The sequence below is a fragment of the Peromyscus eremicus genome, chromosome 6 (assembly GCF_949786415.1).
Source record: "Peromyscus eremicus chromosome 6, PerEre_H2_v1, whole genome shotgun sequence".
NCBI lineage: Eukaryota > Metazoa > Chordata > Mammalia > Rodentia > Cricetidae > Peromyscus > Peromyscus eremicus.
In genome coordinates, this window is record NC_081421.1 from 34,130,742 (window position 1) to 34,147,599 (window position 16,858).

The window sequence follows — 16,858 nt, forward strand, 5'->3', positions numbered from 1 at the left end:
GAAATAAGTGAAGGTTTCTTTTGAGCCCTGTATAACTTTTGTAAATGACTCAATTTTCTTTCCTATTTCTTTAATTATTTGCCAAGCATTCAAGGCTGCCCCATGCAGTGAAAGCCAGGGTGTGATCATCATATAAATAATTGTCTTTGTATATCAACATAATCGTCTTCTGCAAGAAGTTGATCTTTGCAAATTTCAATACCTGGAGCTCTACTCCATTGTTGATGGTCTTAGCCTCATCTTTCTACCAGGTCCTCCATTGTAATTGGAGACCAGCCTCTAAAACTGCTGTAACCAAATCTCTCCAGTCTTGAGGGATAATTCTATTACAAGTTGACCACAAATTTAACATCTGCTTCACAAAAGATTACTGGATACCATATGAAACTATTGCTTCTTTGAATATCTCCTCAAATCTAGCATTTGCACAGGAGTCGAGTCAGCTCTTACACAGTCTTGAAGATATATGTCATTTGGCAGTTCCTGTAAGGTTACTGGATAGATTAATGTTGGCTGTTTGAAAGACTTAGGCTGTTTCTCTGTAACCTTATAATGCAATGCTGAGATTAGTTTTCTTTTAATTCTTCTGTTTGGGTCTGAATATTTCTATGATCTGTTTTAACAGGATTTCTAAAACTTTTATCTTGGCACTTATAATAACCAACTTTTTTAATGATAAAACAGAAATGATCAAACAAATAATATTTATAATTAACATTACATAAATCCCATCAACATTAATTATCCTCTCATTTAATTGTTCCATTTTCAGACTGCCTATCATTGTATTATCAAACAGAGACCAAATACATTGTAAAAATGTTTCCCCTTTTTAATGTGGGAAAAAAACCTTTCTTTTAACTAATTCCTCCCTGTAAGAAATCCCAATTGACTCACGAAATCTGCTGACAATGATGATTCAGATGATGGTGTGACAAGAGCCTGAGGAGGGGTCCTAGAGAAAGCCAAAACCCACCGGGAAAGGAAAGAAGTGAATGATCCAGCCATCTGAATGAAGAAAATATGAAAAGTAGCTAACTCCTGCTGTTTCGGGAGCCCAAAAACCCCCAAAAACCTATGAAGTTTGCTGCAGAAGGGCTGCAACAAAAACTTAGCCAGCAGGACAGGGACTCTTGTCCAGGTGTGGTGGAGATTCTGACCACATATAGCTTCCAGACTGAGTGAACTCATACCCCAAAAGATGGATGCCAGATGTAACTTAAATCTTAAAATGGTCTTATAATAAAAAACCCAGAGCCTGATATTGGGGTGAAAGCTGAAAGATCAAAGAAGCAGAGCAAGCCACAGCCACCACCTCTGACCTCACCAACTCCTCAACTTGAAAGAGCTTCCTTAGCTGAAAAGCCTTCAGCTGAAAGGGGTGTCCTCGGTCAAAAGCACCTCCAGCTGATAAGCCTCTAGGAGTCTCTACTTTCTGTCTCCTCATACCTTATATACCTTTCTCCACCTAGCTATCACTTCCTGGGATAAAGGCATGTGTGCTTTCCAGTACTGGGATTAAAGGTGTATCCAAACACTGCCTGGCTCTGTTTTCTCTTCTAAACTGAGTCAATCTAATGTAGTCTGAGGAGACTTTGAAATCACAGAAATCTAAACAGATCTCTGCCTCCCAAGTGCTAGTATTAAAGGTGTATGCCACCACTGTTTGGCCTCTATGTTTAATCTGGTGGCTTGTTCTGTTCTCTGAACTTCAGGCAAATTTGATAGAGTACACAATATATCACCACAAGGACCATCTGCCAACTTACTTCTGGACATCAGTGAGACTGATCTTAATACATGACAGTCAGTATCAAGCCCCATCTGGACATGACAAGCCCTGTCTGCTGAAGAAGCTGCCCCAAAACCACATTGGCATTTCTTTCATCCTCTGAGAGGTGGGTGAACATCTAGTCAACATCAAGAAGAATGGCAACCACATTACTGGAATCCCATATCCATTATCATGATCCAGTCTGAAACTGACAATTTGTGCTGCACCCAAGTCTATGTGACCAAGGCCTGTCAGAAGGCCAGACTTTAGAGATATCTGACTTTTTTGTGGACACAAGAGATGCAGGTTATGGTGGCATATTCTTGGTGGTAGAATGATCCAGCGATGTGGACTACCTGGAGGACATTGTCCACAAGGTATCCTACCTCCCCACTGTGCCTGGAGTCTATATCATTTCCAACAAATTTGTGGATGAGAATGTGCCTAGAAGTCCATTCACTGTGAAGATCAGTGGTGAGGGAAGAGTCAAAGAGAGCATCACTTGGACCAGCCAGGCTCTATCTATGGCCATAGTTGGCAGTATCTGTGATGTGAACTTGAAGATTCCAGAAAATAGCAGTGACATATCTGTCCAGGTCACCAGCCCCTCGGTCCATGTCAATTAAGGTGTCTGTGGGGAAAAACTCTCACTGTGTTCAATTTGTGTCCCAGGAAATGGGCATTCACACAATCAGTGTAAAATACCATAGCCAGAATGTAACATGAAACCCCTTCCAGTTCACACGGGCCCTTTGGTGAAGGAGGTGCTCACAAGATCCAGGCAGGAGGCCCTGGCCTGGAGAGGGGAGAAATAGGCATCCCAGCTGAGTTCAGCATCAGGACCTCAGAAGCAGGTGCTGAAGGCCTCTCCATTGTTGTTGAGGGCCTAGAAAGGCAGATATTACATTTGATGACCATGGAGATGGGTCATGTGGTATTTCTTATATTATCCAAGAGCCTGGTAACTGTGAGGTTTCTATAAAGTTTAACCATGAGGCCATCTCTGATAGACCCTACCTGATGCTCATCATCACATCCAGATGACACTCCCTGCCTCACTGTTATGAGCCGTTGGAATCAGGATTAAAAATTTAACCAGCCAGCATCCTTTTCTATAAGGCTGAATGATGCAAAAAGAAAGCGTGATGCAAAGGTGCATAAACCCTCAGGAGCAGTGGAGGAATGCCATGTGTCTAAACTAGAGCCAGATAATCAATGTTGAGTTCAGTGGGAGCCATGTGGCTGGGATCCCTTTCAAAGTGCATGTTGAGGGGCCTGGCCAAACAGAGAAGGAATCCTGCTCTAGTGTCAGCCTAAGGTGCTGGGCTAGAGGAGGGTACTGCAGGTTTCTAATCAGAATTCTTCATCAAAACCACTCAAGCAGGCACAAATACATTATCTGTTGCCACTGAAGAACCAACAAGGTCAAAGTGGATTGCCAAGAAACCCCAGAAGTGTAAAAAGTCATGTACACTCCCATTTCCCCTGGAAACTACCTGATTGGTGTCAAATATGGTGGGCCCAACCACATCATGTGTAGTCCATTCAAGGCCAAGTTGACAGGCCAGTGTCTTGTCAGCCCAGGCTCAGTCAACAAGACCTCATCCATCTTGATGGAGCCAGTGGCCAGGTCCTCAACAGAAACTGGCTATAGCATCATGCCCAAGTCATTCTCAGATACCAATAAGGTGACCTCCAAGGGGCAGGACTCTCAATGGCCTTCATGAACCAGAAGAGTTCTTTCCTAGTGGACTGTAGCAAAGCAGGGGTCCAATATGCTGTTAGTCAAGTAATGATCTAAGCCTTAGATAATCAGATTTAAGACTTATGGTGCAACATGGGAGGTAATATTTCAAGACAATAGTCTGGAGTATGGTCCTCCAAACAAAACAGCTACCATGATCAGATTATCTGTGCCCACTTGCAAGAGACCAACAGGAGAAGCCTGTGGACTGCTGACATTTCCTCAGAAGAGTGATTGAGGATGGTCATTAGACTCTCACTTGAGATTCCAGCCGCTCTGTGAACACATCTGTATGCAGTTCTGCCTTGATTGCACTGGGTCTATCAAGATGGCATATCCTCAGGGTCTTGGGAGGTTATAGAACTCCTGTCTTGTAATATCCACACCCACCCCAACCTATGCCATTGGGATGAATGGTTACAACAGCCTCCTCTGGCTTATTTACAACTGCACAGGATAAAACTTGGCATCAAATTACTTGGCCATGTAGTTTCAAAAGCCAGGAAAATATTTGTACTGTTCAGAAGCACTCAGATGGTGTTCAGATGCCCAAGTCACTTGATGGGGGCTTCAGACCTTCATGTTGTGATAGAGAAGCCATGCAGAGGCACAATATGGTCACCAGATTCACAAAGCCATCCTGACTGACAGCCCAGGACTACCAGAGCTGTAGTTGGAAGTTTTCATATGTCCCCCTTGGCCTGCGGTCAGGACAAATCTCTCATCCACAGTCCCACAGCCTTTTATAAAATAATCACTAGAAGTTTATATTAATTATAACTGCTTGGCCATCAGCTCAGGCTTATTCTTGACTAGCTCCTACACTTAAATTAACCCACAGTTCTTAACTATATGCAGGCACGTGTCTTGGTACCTTTTCTCAGTTCTGGCTTGTCATCTTGCTTCCTCTGTGTCTGGCCGGAGACTCCTGACTCAACCCTTCCTCTTCCCAGAATTCTCCTCATCTGCTTGTCCCACCTATACTTCCTCTCTGGCCACTGGCCAATCAGCATTGTATTTATCAATCAATCAGCAACACACATTCACAGCATATAGAATGGCATTCCACAGCACAGAGCTGGTAGGAAGGGGACAGTCTCTGTCATAGTCCACTGCCTCTAACAGCTCTCAAGCATCACTGGAGATCTTTGTGCCACTCACAGCTGAAAACTCAGAAGCCTTAGGAGTCACTGGCATGCAGCAGTACTTGGTGGTTCCTGGTCTGCTGATGGCAATAATGTAAAGTATGAGAACTTCCAGCTTTGACCAGGGGACTTTTAACTCCCTGTTATTAGTGACACACAATGTAAATGATTCCAGTGGAGTGCTGGTACTGAAACCTCATTAGTCCTTCAGTGCATCCTTCCCACTTACTGTGAAAGCAAAGGGCCCCCAGAACTGCAGCTTCAGCATTGACTATCCCTGACACATTAACAAACTAACCATGAGAAATCCTTGACTGAGGTTGGGGATTTAGCTCAGTGGTAGAGTGCTTGCCTAGCAAGCACAAGGCCCTGAGTTTGGTCTTCAGCTCTGGAAAAAAAAAAAAAAAAGAAATCCTTGACTATGGGTCTGCTTTTTAGGAACCTAGAGAAGTAGGATAGGCCCATTGCTGACCAGAAGCTCCCAGTTCCTGAGACCCACTCCTGGAAGAGCCAGTTTGAGCCCCACATCCTCCAAGAAGCACCCATCCCCTGCCCAGAACTCACTGTGCCTTCTCCATGACCACTTATTTCCCAGTGTCTGACACTAAGGCTGAAGGCCAGCTTCCTTCTACCTCTCTCTGGTCTCCTTATGCTCTCCATTCTCTCTCCAAAGCATCCTGCACAGTCTTGCAAGCATGTCTATGGATTAATGATAAAGGCACTGAACAAATGCCCCACTGGCATTTGGTGTTGTCACAACACTGGTGACATCACAGGAGATGCCACGGCTCTCAAGGATACAATAGAATGTTTCAGAAAGAGACTGCTGATGCCATATTGTATAGTCCTTGCCTCCCTGCTAACTAGCTCACCCTAAACTGACCTTAATACAAGGTATGAAAAGGCCAGACAAATATCTAGCCTAGATACATAAGTCAAAAACTAGGCCTCACTAGACCCCACTTCCTGCTTCTCAAAAAACAAAAAGCCATTAATCACTGAAGCTCCAGATAACAGGAACAAGGGGAACAGCAAGTACACAGGCTTAGACAAATAACCAAATAAGTACAAACCCTGAAAAACATCCAGGCTTGTCCACAGATAAAAGATTATAACCCTGACCAGCGTCCCGCTAACTTTTAGCCAATAGACATTAATAACAATAATTGCCACCCGCACAAACTAATTATACCTAAGACAAAGTAACATCCTTAGACATTCCCCAAAATTAGACTTAAAAGGACCCATCACCCCTTCCCTGGGGTCACTGACATTCTGCCTTTGGACTGCCAGTATACTAGAATAATAAAAATGCTCTTGCCAATTGCATACATGGATGGTGGTCCTGACTTCTCCAGGACCCCAATAGGTGTCCTTTCAAGGAGACTCTCCAGGGTAAACACTTCAGTTTCTCCTCCTCCCGAAGCCAGAGATCTAAGTCTCTGCTCTATTAGAAACTTTTTATCTGTGGGGAGTTAACGGTTCACTTTCAAAACACTGCCCAGGATTTACCCTTTCTCTCCTTAAGACCCATACTCTATAGGATGAGAAATAAAAGATCCTGAAAAAGTAGGTCAGGATGATGCAGTTGAGGAAAGATGCGTCTCCTGAGGTGAACAAGCACCTGGGGAAGATCACTGAACTCTTACAGCTGGGGGCCATCAAACCAAAGAGAAATCACATATGTAATGATAAAAATTTTCCTGTAGAGCTTCAACAGAGCTCATGTCAGCCATAAAGCTGTTAGTGACAATGTGAGGAGCTGTTGACAGGTTTGCCTGTCAGAGAGCAGAGATGTAGTTCTCTGCTGTGGTGTTTCAATCATCAACAAAAGCCAAATTCTCTGGTCTGAACCACTGGTGACAATTTCCATGCTATTTTAAAAGTGGCCTTGCTGTTTCTGGGTACAGTATCTATTAGAACATGAAAAGGACAGGCCAGGGGCAGGCAACACAAAGCTTTATTTAAGCCACACCTCACCCTTTTACTTATCCTGAGAGGTCCTGTAAAGAGGAGCTGGCACATAATCAGCCTGGAGTGCATGTTCTCCAGATCTGGATTTTTTTTCTCCAAAGTGTTTTCCTTGGAACCTAGGCCTGAGGAACACTGCTTGGTGATCTGTATGTTTTCAGACATTGAAGCCCTAACCCAGTAAAGGGGGGTGACAACTTTATTTCTGAATATGGTCTTGTAGAGTCCAGCAAGTTGAGGCTACATTGGAATGGAGGAGCAAAGCATTTGCCTCAACTGGTATGAAAAGTGTCTTTATTGTGAGCATTACTGCTCTGGAGGAAATGGTATCCTGACTTATAGGAAAGTCAGGCTGTATCTGAAGGTGGGTACAGGGGGGATGGTCTCCCTGAAGTATGTATCAATCCTGGTCCTCTCCTAGAGAGAGCCATTACAACTGAGCTCTGCTCAGTTCCTTTATGGGAATATCCTAGCAGAGCTCTATGTTTCTCCTTCTGCTCCAGCCCCAGATGTTACTTCCGCTTCACTCTGCTAAAGGGAAAATCCCTGCAGAAATGTAGCAATCTCCTCTGGCTCCAGGGAAAAAATATTACTTTTTTTTTTCCTGCTCAGCCTCCTTAAGGGAACATCCACTGAAGAAGATCTTCACCCAAAACTCTTTTAAGAAAGAGATTTATTGGTGGCGCATGCCTTTAATCCCAGCACTTGGGAGGCAGAGGCAGGCAGATCTTTTTGATTTTGAGGCCAGCCTTGTCTACAGAGTGAGATCTAGGAAAGGCACAAAGCTACACAGAGAAACCCTGGCTGGAAAAAACAAACAAAAAAGAAAGAAAGAAAGAAAGAAAGAAAGAAAGAAAGAAAGAAAGAAAGAAAGAAAGAAAGAAAGAAAGAAAGAAAGAAAGAAAGAAAGAGAGAGAGACTTATTTGGGAAGGAGGCATCCAGCAGAGTGGCTGCCTCTGCCAGGGTGGGAAAGGTCAGCCCCAACTGAACGGCAGAGGGACTTATATAGAGCTTCTTAGGGGCAGAGTTTCTCCAGGGAGAAGATTTTCTGCTCAAGCCTTGGTTAGTTTTCCTGCCCAGGGATTGGTTGGTTTAGTTGGTCAGGAGCAGAGTTGGCTATGATTTCAGGGCCATACTGTGTTTCTTTCACTAGGCATTTTTCACCTTGTGCCTCCAATTTTAGAGGCAGGGAGTATTTCTTTCACTGGTCTGGTTATAAGCCCAAATTGTGTTTCTTTTGCTCTGGTTTCAGGTTCAGGGTGTGTTTCTTGGGTTCTGGGTTCAGGGCTAAAGTATTTCGTGAGACATCACACTTTCATGAACCACGCAAGTCCCAATCCCAGGAGATACACTTATCCACCCCAGCCAAATATACACAGAAACCTCTCTTGTATCTTCCTGCCACGTATCCCACTGATCCCCCATACTCGAAGAATCTTAATGTTCTTCCAAACACCCTGAGGTCCAGTGACAAGGGCCAGCACGTGCCCCTCACAACACTTCATCTCAGCCCACCCTTGGCACTTGGATTGTGTTTAGAAAGAAGACTGACAGATGAGACTCTGCTCAGCTGGTCTCAAAGTTCAGAGTTGAGACTCACCCCTCTGTGGATGTCAACTTTCATCTCTCTACAGGGTGGGGAGTGTCTCCCTGGCCAGCTGGTTTCTTCTTCCTCCATCACAACCTTCAGGTGACCCAGGGGACAGCCTCCTCACCCTACAGGATACAGCTTCACTTCAGAGCCCTCAAGTCTGCCCTCAGAAGCCCGGGGGAAATTGGCAGAGTTCACACTCAGGTGATGTGAAGATTCCCAGGTTATCTGCCTGTCACTCTAGAGCCTTGCTGTTGCTGGAGATGACATGCAGGGCCAGAACATGGTCACCAGACTAAGCAAACCATCCTGCTTGATATCAGCCCTGGGCTGACAGAAAGGACCCATGCTCTTTCCCTGTCCACTGCCTCTTAAAGCCTTTCAGAATGTGAGCTGAGTAAATGTGTTATCTCTGCTTGTATATTTGCCTAGCAAAGAAAACTCCTATACCCACAACATAACTTCTCATCTCTTTGGCTGCAACAGATTCCTCTTCTCAGTGCCTGCTCTTTTGTAAAAAACAACTTGTGCCTTCCATTTGCTTAAAGTCTCCTTTCAATTGTTCATATCTCCAGAGATTTTATTAAACCATTGGAAAATGGGTTAATGCAGACATCATCTGTGTTTAACTTTATTGAGTGATGCGCTCTAGCAACTACAGCCATTTATGTTACCTGCACTTTTACTTTCTAAATAAAATACAAAACAAAGCAGATCTGAGCTTTCAGAGATCTGCATTGACATCAGTTATAAACATCCCAACAGAATTATCTGCCCGGTCCTTCTCTGGCTTTAAAAGAAGAGTCTATGTGTTCTGTGAACATTTACCATTAAGTCTGAGCAAATTCCTCCTGCTTGAGGAATGCAGCCCTCTCCTCTGGCTGAACTTTGGACATCCTTCCAGGAACAGAATTTTCCCAGATAACAACTTAAATAAAAATATGCATATAAAACTAGATTATCACAATACTTAAAATAAAAATGTTAGCCTGGTATCAACACTGTTACATGAACATCAGCATGTTTCCACATAGATAGGAAGCATTAATATCTGAAAGTGTGCATGTGCACAATGTATACATACTAATTCCTCAGGTGGTTAATGAATGCACTGCTCCCAGTAGAAATGTAACATCTGCTGAATGTACAGTGCAAGGAATACTGAACTTGGAATATTCTGGCACTTGTCATTCAAAGTACAAAAGATGCAACTTTGGACACATTACTGAATACATTAGTAAAACGTTCACTGTATGATTGCTCTTGCAGAGGACCCAGCTTCCATTCCACAAGGTAGCTCCCAACCTACCCTAACTCCAATTCCAGGTGATATTATGCCATCTTCTGGTCTTTTGGGATACTGCAAAAAATGTGCTGTACTGATGGACATGCAGGCAAAATAGCAACACATATAAAATAAAAATCAAGATTTTAAATGTGTCTAGTATTATGTTTTCCTGACACCCTCACAACCTATTCTCATGTGTGAGTTCATGTGTTATGTCTTTTCTGGTAACTTTCTTCTTGTTGTATTTTGAAACTGGTTCCCTCTCTGTATTCCTGACAGTGCTGGAACTCATTATGTCTGTAAACCCTGCTGTCCTCAAACTCACAGGTATCCAACTGACTCTGCCTTCAGGAGCTGCAGGAAAAGAGGGTACCACCATGCCCTACCTTTTGGAAGTAACTTGTTTTGTTTTGTCTTTTGAGACAGAATCTCACTAGGTAGCCCAGACTGTCTCGAAACTTGCTATGTAGACTAGGCTGGCTTAGGACACAGAGATCCACCTGCCTGTGCATCTCAAATGTTGGAATTAAAGGCATGTAGCAACACATCTGCCATAACTGCCCATGTATTTTTAATAGAAAGAAGAGAAGCTACGTTCATAGGCAAAAGTTTCAGCACTATGGACGTAACCAGTTAATTCTTTTCTTTTTCAGATGGACTGTGAGGTAGGTTCCAGCCCCAAGTCAGACTCTCAGTGCTACAGTGACGAATCCCTCATTGGCATGAGGAGTCAAGGAATTCCTGCTCATTCACCTCAGTTCAGATTTGGTTTTCTGTCTTACAGGTTGGAAAAGAAGTATATCTTATACTCGTCAGCTTTGCTTGTGGTCAGCACCATTGAGCAGCCTGTGCAGAATGAGAAGTAGCTGTGCCCAGGAGGAGGTCATGTTTCTCACAGACACCATGGATTCAGTGAGCATGGCGGCTGCTGGGCACCTGCAGTGTCTCCATGCAGGAATGGCAGAGTCTCAACACACTCAATAGGAAGGGCAGGAACCCACACAAGCTGAGGAGCAAAAGCCCAGGCTTGTTCACTGTGCTGTGAACACGTGACTGTGCAACCATGCCAACCTTGTGTCTTTTAAGACTTCCAGACAGTATATTTAGAGCTTGTTCTGCCTAACTTCCTATGATATGTTCTTATTCCCTGGCTTCTGTTAAAACCTTCTTCCAAAATAACTTCATACTCCAAGGCTCCCAGCAGGTGTGGATGCCAGCAAGCAGCCCAACCAACTTCCACACTGGCCCATGGTGCCCTCCATGTGGGCTCACACTGAGAGTTCTGGCTGGATGTTACACTCCCATGCTTTGCCCAAGCCTTGTGGCCCTTGGTCATCAAGGAATGAGGTCACTCAGCAGTGTGTGGGCCACTAGACACCCACAGTTTTCCTGGTATTCCATGCTAGACTTTGGCTGGGGTCCAGTCATCCCACTATGCATTCCTAGATCCAGCTACTTTTTTTTCCTTTTTTCTTTGCAGTGTTGGGATTGCAAACCAGGACCTTGTGCAAGGTAGACAAGCCTACAGCTCCATCCTGGAAGATTCCAGGCAAGGGCTCCACCCACTGGCTACTCTACAAGCCCCTCACTGGGAGATTCTAGGTAGAAGCTCTACCCCTGGGTCACACCCCACACTTTTTATTGACTCAAACCCAGTACTAAGGTGTACTTCCCAAGTGAGGACACCATGTGACTGCCTAGACTTACCCATGCAGGCATACCATGCTGGCCCCAGTCCTAAATATCATCAGCCTGTAGTGTCTTCTCACAGCAGAACCTTTGCTAGAGGTGTCTGTCTGGGGTTTTGTGTGCACTGCACATCAGCAGAAGTTACGTTACTGCAGAAGTAAATACACATGCCAGAGCCTGGTGTGCAGTGAGATACGGCATGGGGAGGGGTGAATCTAGGTGGTAATCTCTGGACAGCAGGAAGCCATCCCCACACCCCTAGGGAGCAGAAAGAACCACCAGCCCTGCTTGGAGAAGCTTCCAGTAAAGGGGGTTAGGAGGATGAGGTGTCATGCATGCTGGGCTGTGGGTGGCCCTCAGTCACCATAGCCCTGCCCTCCAGAGCCCACAAGTTCTTTCTCTGAGGCCCTGACCCTGCAGGAACCTGAAGAAACTCCAGAGCTGGCATTGTGAGCAGTGTGTGTCCTGCACGTGGAGGATGAGAGTTGGAAGGGGCTCAAGGGCTTGGAGAGCACTGGTGGCATGGACTGCCCCTTCTGCCTGGGCACATACAAGGTGGTGTTTATCCTCCTCTCCAAGGATTGCATGTCAGTGGCACCTTCTGTCAGGCCGAGCAGATCCACGTCCATGAACATTTTCCAGAGCCCTGAGTGCTTGATCCCCATACCTGTGACCCTCAAGCCCAGCACTTTGAGCCCATGAGCCCTGTACCCTGAAACCCTGAGCCTGTGAGCCCCTTATCATGAGCCCCACACTCTATGCCCAGAAGTACACACCTACAAAGCCTTAAAGAAGCATAGCTACACTTTATATTTTTGAAAAGGCTATTACAATCCATAACTACCTTCCTATCATGTGTCCAAGAGCAGCCGTGGCCTATGGGTGAGTGTCACTAAATCTGCCGCAAGAGAATACTCCTTAGCTTAATTTTCTGTTTGGGTTTTTGGTGTTTGCTTTTGGTTTGAGGTTTTGTTATTTATTTATTTTAAAATTTATTTTGTTCTTGTCAATGTTGTGATATTTGCTAAGGTGGTATATACTGACTGACCTTTTATATTCCCTATTAAGTTAAATGACTGTATTTTTATGAATGAAAAAGCATTTATCTGTACACTTAAAACTATCTTTTTTATTTATATATTGTGTCATACCTCTGTAACCCCAAAATGCACAAACAAAAGTATTTATGTAAGTTCCAGGGGGGTTTGGGCTCCCTTGTGACTTCCTCACCAGCCAACCAAGGCTACATAATACAATAGTCTTGGGATATGGCATTGCTGTGGGATGGTCTGTATGTCAAGTGTGTTGCTGATTGGTCAGTAAATAAATCACTGATTGGCCATTGGCTAGGCAGGAAGTATAGGCGGGACAAGGAGAAGAATTCTGGGAAGTGGAAGGCTGAGGGAGAGACACTGCCAGCCGCCACCATGACAAGCCGCATGGGAAGATCCCGGTAAGCCACGAGCCATGTGGCAAGGTATAGATTAATGGAAATGGATTAATTTAAGATATAAGAATAGTTAGCAAGAAGCCTGCCACGGCCATACAGTTTGTAACTAATATAAGTCTCTGTGTTTACTTGATCGGGTCTGAGCGGCTGTGGGACTGGCGGGTGAGAGAGATTTGCCCTGACCGTGGGCCAGGCAGGAAAACTCTAGCTACACACGGATACCTACCATATCCATACTGTATCCTTAACTTCATAAACTTAGCTAATCCTAAAATACAGTATATTACACACAAATGTATATGACAAGATCAAGCAGACCAGCTAATTGAGAACATACCTATATTCTCTAATACCTCTCACGAAATAAGAATATTCTATTCCTAGATCTCTGGGCTGTCTAGCCTTTGGTTACTGGCCCTTCAGGAAGTGTCAAGCATGGGCTCCCCTCATGGCATGGGTCTCACGTTTGACCACTTGGTTGGCCACTGCCACGAGTTCTGTGGCACCTTTTCCCCAGCACATCTTTCAGGCAGGACAAATGGTAGGTCAAAAGTTTTGTGGCTGGGCTGGTGTGGTGACTAGGTCAGGTTCTGTATTCTCCCATTCCTAGGAGTCTTCTCTGGATAGAACCAAGTACAACTGGCAAAAAAAAAAAAAATCAATGAAATGATTCCATGATATTCTGCTCTGCTTGCTATACACGTAGACCTATCATAATCGTCATCAGAGAGGCTTCATTCAGCAAATAATAGGAGCAGATGCAGAGACCAGAGAGTCCTGCAGAAGATGGGGAGGAAGGATTGTAGGAGACAGAGGGGTCAAGGACACCACAAGAACACAGTCCACAGAATCAACTAACCAGGGCTTATAAGGCCTCACAGAGACTGGACTGAAAATCAGGGAGCTTGTACAGGTCTGACGTAGGTCCTCTGAATATATTATGGATGTGTAACTTGGTGTTCTTGTGGGACTCCTAACAGTGGGAGTGGGGGTGTCTCTGACTCTTTTATCTGCTTTTGGGATGCTTTTCCTTCTACTGGGCTGCCTCATTTTTTAGCCTTGATATGGAGTTTGTGCCTAGTCTTATTGTAACTTGTTATGCCATGTTTGGTTGATATCAGTGGAGGCCTGCTCTTTTCTGAAGGAAAAAAGAGGAGTGTAGTGGATCTGGGGGAGATGGGGCCAGGGGACTAGAGGAGACAGGGAGTGAAACCTGGGTCTGTGCATGATGGTATACAGACTCCACTCTGATGATTTCTGAATGGATAGAGACCTTAAAAGAGCAGCAGTGACACTGTTATGACAACAGAGGGATGACAATGTCTCTCCCCTCTCCCCTTCTGCTTGCTGAGGCACATTCCACGACCACCTAGCACTAGACCCATTCAGCTTGAATTGCTGTCAGCCGTGAACAAGCCTGTCTTCCTCTGCCCTTAATTTGTTCATTCAGCTGACAATTACAGAATGTCTCCAAAGTCTCCAAAGGCAAGAAGGAATATCACTTAAGAGAAAATTAAAAAAGAAGACACTAAGCGTGGTAGTGTGGTGACATACCTCTGATCCCAGCAACAGGGAAGTTGTGGCAGAAGGATCAGCAGTCTGAGGCCACCCCAGTGGTGGCTGCTCTGATAATTATTGTTGCTGTCCCAAACCCCCAACCTGCCACCACATTCTGGGTCATCAGAGAATGTTTGTGAACTTTACTAGTGTTGCTTCTGACTAACAAGGACAAGCAGGTCATACTTTAGTGACAGGATCATGATGGGGAGGTGCCAGGGCATTAAAAGGATGGAAAAGATAGAAGACAGAAAAGATAAAAGCTTCTTTTTTAGGGCTTACACAAACGTCGTCTTATGCCAAGCAGGTTTATTAAGAACTACAGCATCATATAGACTATTGAACAGGGGGGAAATGGCTAAGGTCTGCAGCGAGCTAAGTCAATGTCAGCAAAGAGAACTTGGGTTACCTCAGACACAGCTGCCTAAGAACTGATAACCACAGTCCAGGGGGAAGAGTTAGTTCCCCATAAACCACAACCTTGAGTCCTTTGAGACACTGGCTCCAGCCCTACACCAGCCTTGCTACGTCCACTCCTGGTAAAGACAGAAATAAAGTTCTATTTGTCCTTTCCTCAGGGCCTCTGGGAAGGTCTGGCTCCCACATCTAATGCTCCATTTTGTAGTGGCTTCCTTTCCTATAATCCTTCTAGGGTTTTTGGTTACTAGTTATTTTTATTGTCATTGTTTCTTCATGATCTAAGGGATCAAACTTAAGGCCTCTTATAAACCAAGTCCATACTTCACCACTAAGCTGCTTGCCTTGTCCCACAAAAGATGGCCTCAATAGTAAACAATTTTGTTCTTTCATTTATTCAGATGTTCCTTGAGTAATTTCAAAAATCCATTGGTACATAACATGTATAGCACATCCCACAAACCCATTCCCTTATTCCTTTCCATCATTCCTTGTGACCAGTTCATATTTTATTTTGTTTTGTTTTAACACACCTAAAGGGACAATGGGAGGGGGATAGAGCAGAGAATAAGATAGACAGTCCCACCCCAACACTTACTACCTGAACACAAGCTAAATGGAAAGATTTCAGTTATGAGGCTGCAACTATTCCCACAAGACCTGAAATCATCTGTGCAAACCTTCCTACACACCGCCTGACTCTAGGCCATCTTTGTCTCAGGGAGACCAGCAGAGAACCTGTCTCAGACTGACCACCAGTCTGGTACCACTGTCATTGTCGCCTCTGTTTCACACACAGAAATCTGAGTCATGGAATCTAGATTAGACAGCATTACCCAGTGCACAGCCACATCTGATGGGAATGGCAAAAGTCAGAAAGCCAGCACAGCTGCTTGTCAAAGACCCAGCAACCTGAGCTGCACAATGGCTGCCATGCCAGTTCTGGTGGTGATCTCCACCTGTTGCATACTTGGGGCACTTTTAATATTTGTACAATTTGGGGATATTGGATTGATGGAAATTTTCTTTTGAATCATTTGTAGCCAAACCTTAAAAGGTCTTATTAATAAAAACAAACCCAGAGCCAGGTGTAGAGGTGAATGCTGAAAGATCAGAGAAACAGAACAAGCCATAGCTAACCTCACCTCGCCAATTCCTCATCTAATCTTGTCTCCTCAAACTGGATGCCTCTTTGTCCTCATCCAAATAGATCTCAGCTGAATTGTTGCTAAAAGCCTAAAAGATTAACAAGGCTCTAGTTCCTGGTCCTCACGCCTTATATACCTTTCTGCTTCCTGCCATCACTTCGTGGAATTAAAGGCGTGTGTCACCATGCCTGGCTATTTGCAGTGTGGCTTTGAACTCACAGAGATCCAGACAGATCTCTGCCTCTGGAATGCTAGGATTAAAGGCATGTGCTACCACTGCCTAAACCTATGTTTAATGTAGTGGCTGCTCTGTTCTCTGACCCCCAGATGAGTTTATTGGGGTGCACAATATATCAACCACAATCATTTATGCCTTCTCCCAAGATTACTGCTTCTAAGCTTCCCAGGAAAGTCTTGAACATATTGCCCCTCCCACTTTTAGGGAGATATCCTTATCTGCTTGAAGGTCTTTCTTACACCTTGGAGGCTGTGACATGTAAAGAAGCCAGAAGTCTCTTTATGAGGCTATGAGATATTTTTGAAATATCTGTCCTTGTACTTAATCAGGAACAAGATAATCTAAACAAAATAAACTTTAAAAGGTCAACAAGATTCAATGGACCAGAGGATTTGGCCATAGATCAGATTACAAGCCTCTTCCTACTATACATTCAGGCAATTAATTGGCATATACAGCAACAAAGTTAGATTACCTGAAGTTACCTCTGCCTGACACAGAGACTTATATTTATGGGCAAATAATGATGTATAAAGATGATAAAAGAATGAGATGTCAGGACCTTCCTTTCTTACAAAAGTTAGCTCATGCAGAGCCACTGTGGTGTCATATGACCAAAGAATAAAAGAATTCCAGGATTAGACATATAAACAAAATTTATAAAGACATAAAATATAAGCATTGTATTATGCAAGAATTTGAATAATAACTGCAGCAGCTTTGGTCTGAGGTTTTTTCTCAGGCACTCTGGCCACTAGGAGTTAATAATAGCACGTGGCAATCTGCCTGGGATGGTTTGGAGATTTTGTATTGGTCTAGCATCTTTGAAGACACAAAAGCTACTA

General features: G+C 44.2%; 1 long non-coding RNA gene across 1 annotated transcript; it reads left to right on the plus strand.

The window, feature by feature from the left end:
- The first annotated feature begins 5,485 nt into the window (after positions 1-5,485).
- Positions 5,486-10,637, plus strand: LOC131912402 (uncharacterized). Its single transcript, XR_009379622.1, has 2 exons — positions 5,486-5,557; positions 10,299-10,637. It is a non-coding gene; the product is annotated as an uncharacterized LOC131912402 (long non-coding RNA).
- The last annotated feature ends 6,221 nt before the right edge of the window (positions 10,638-16,858 follow it).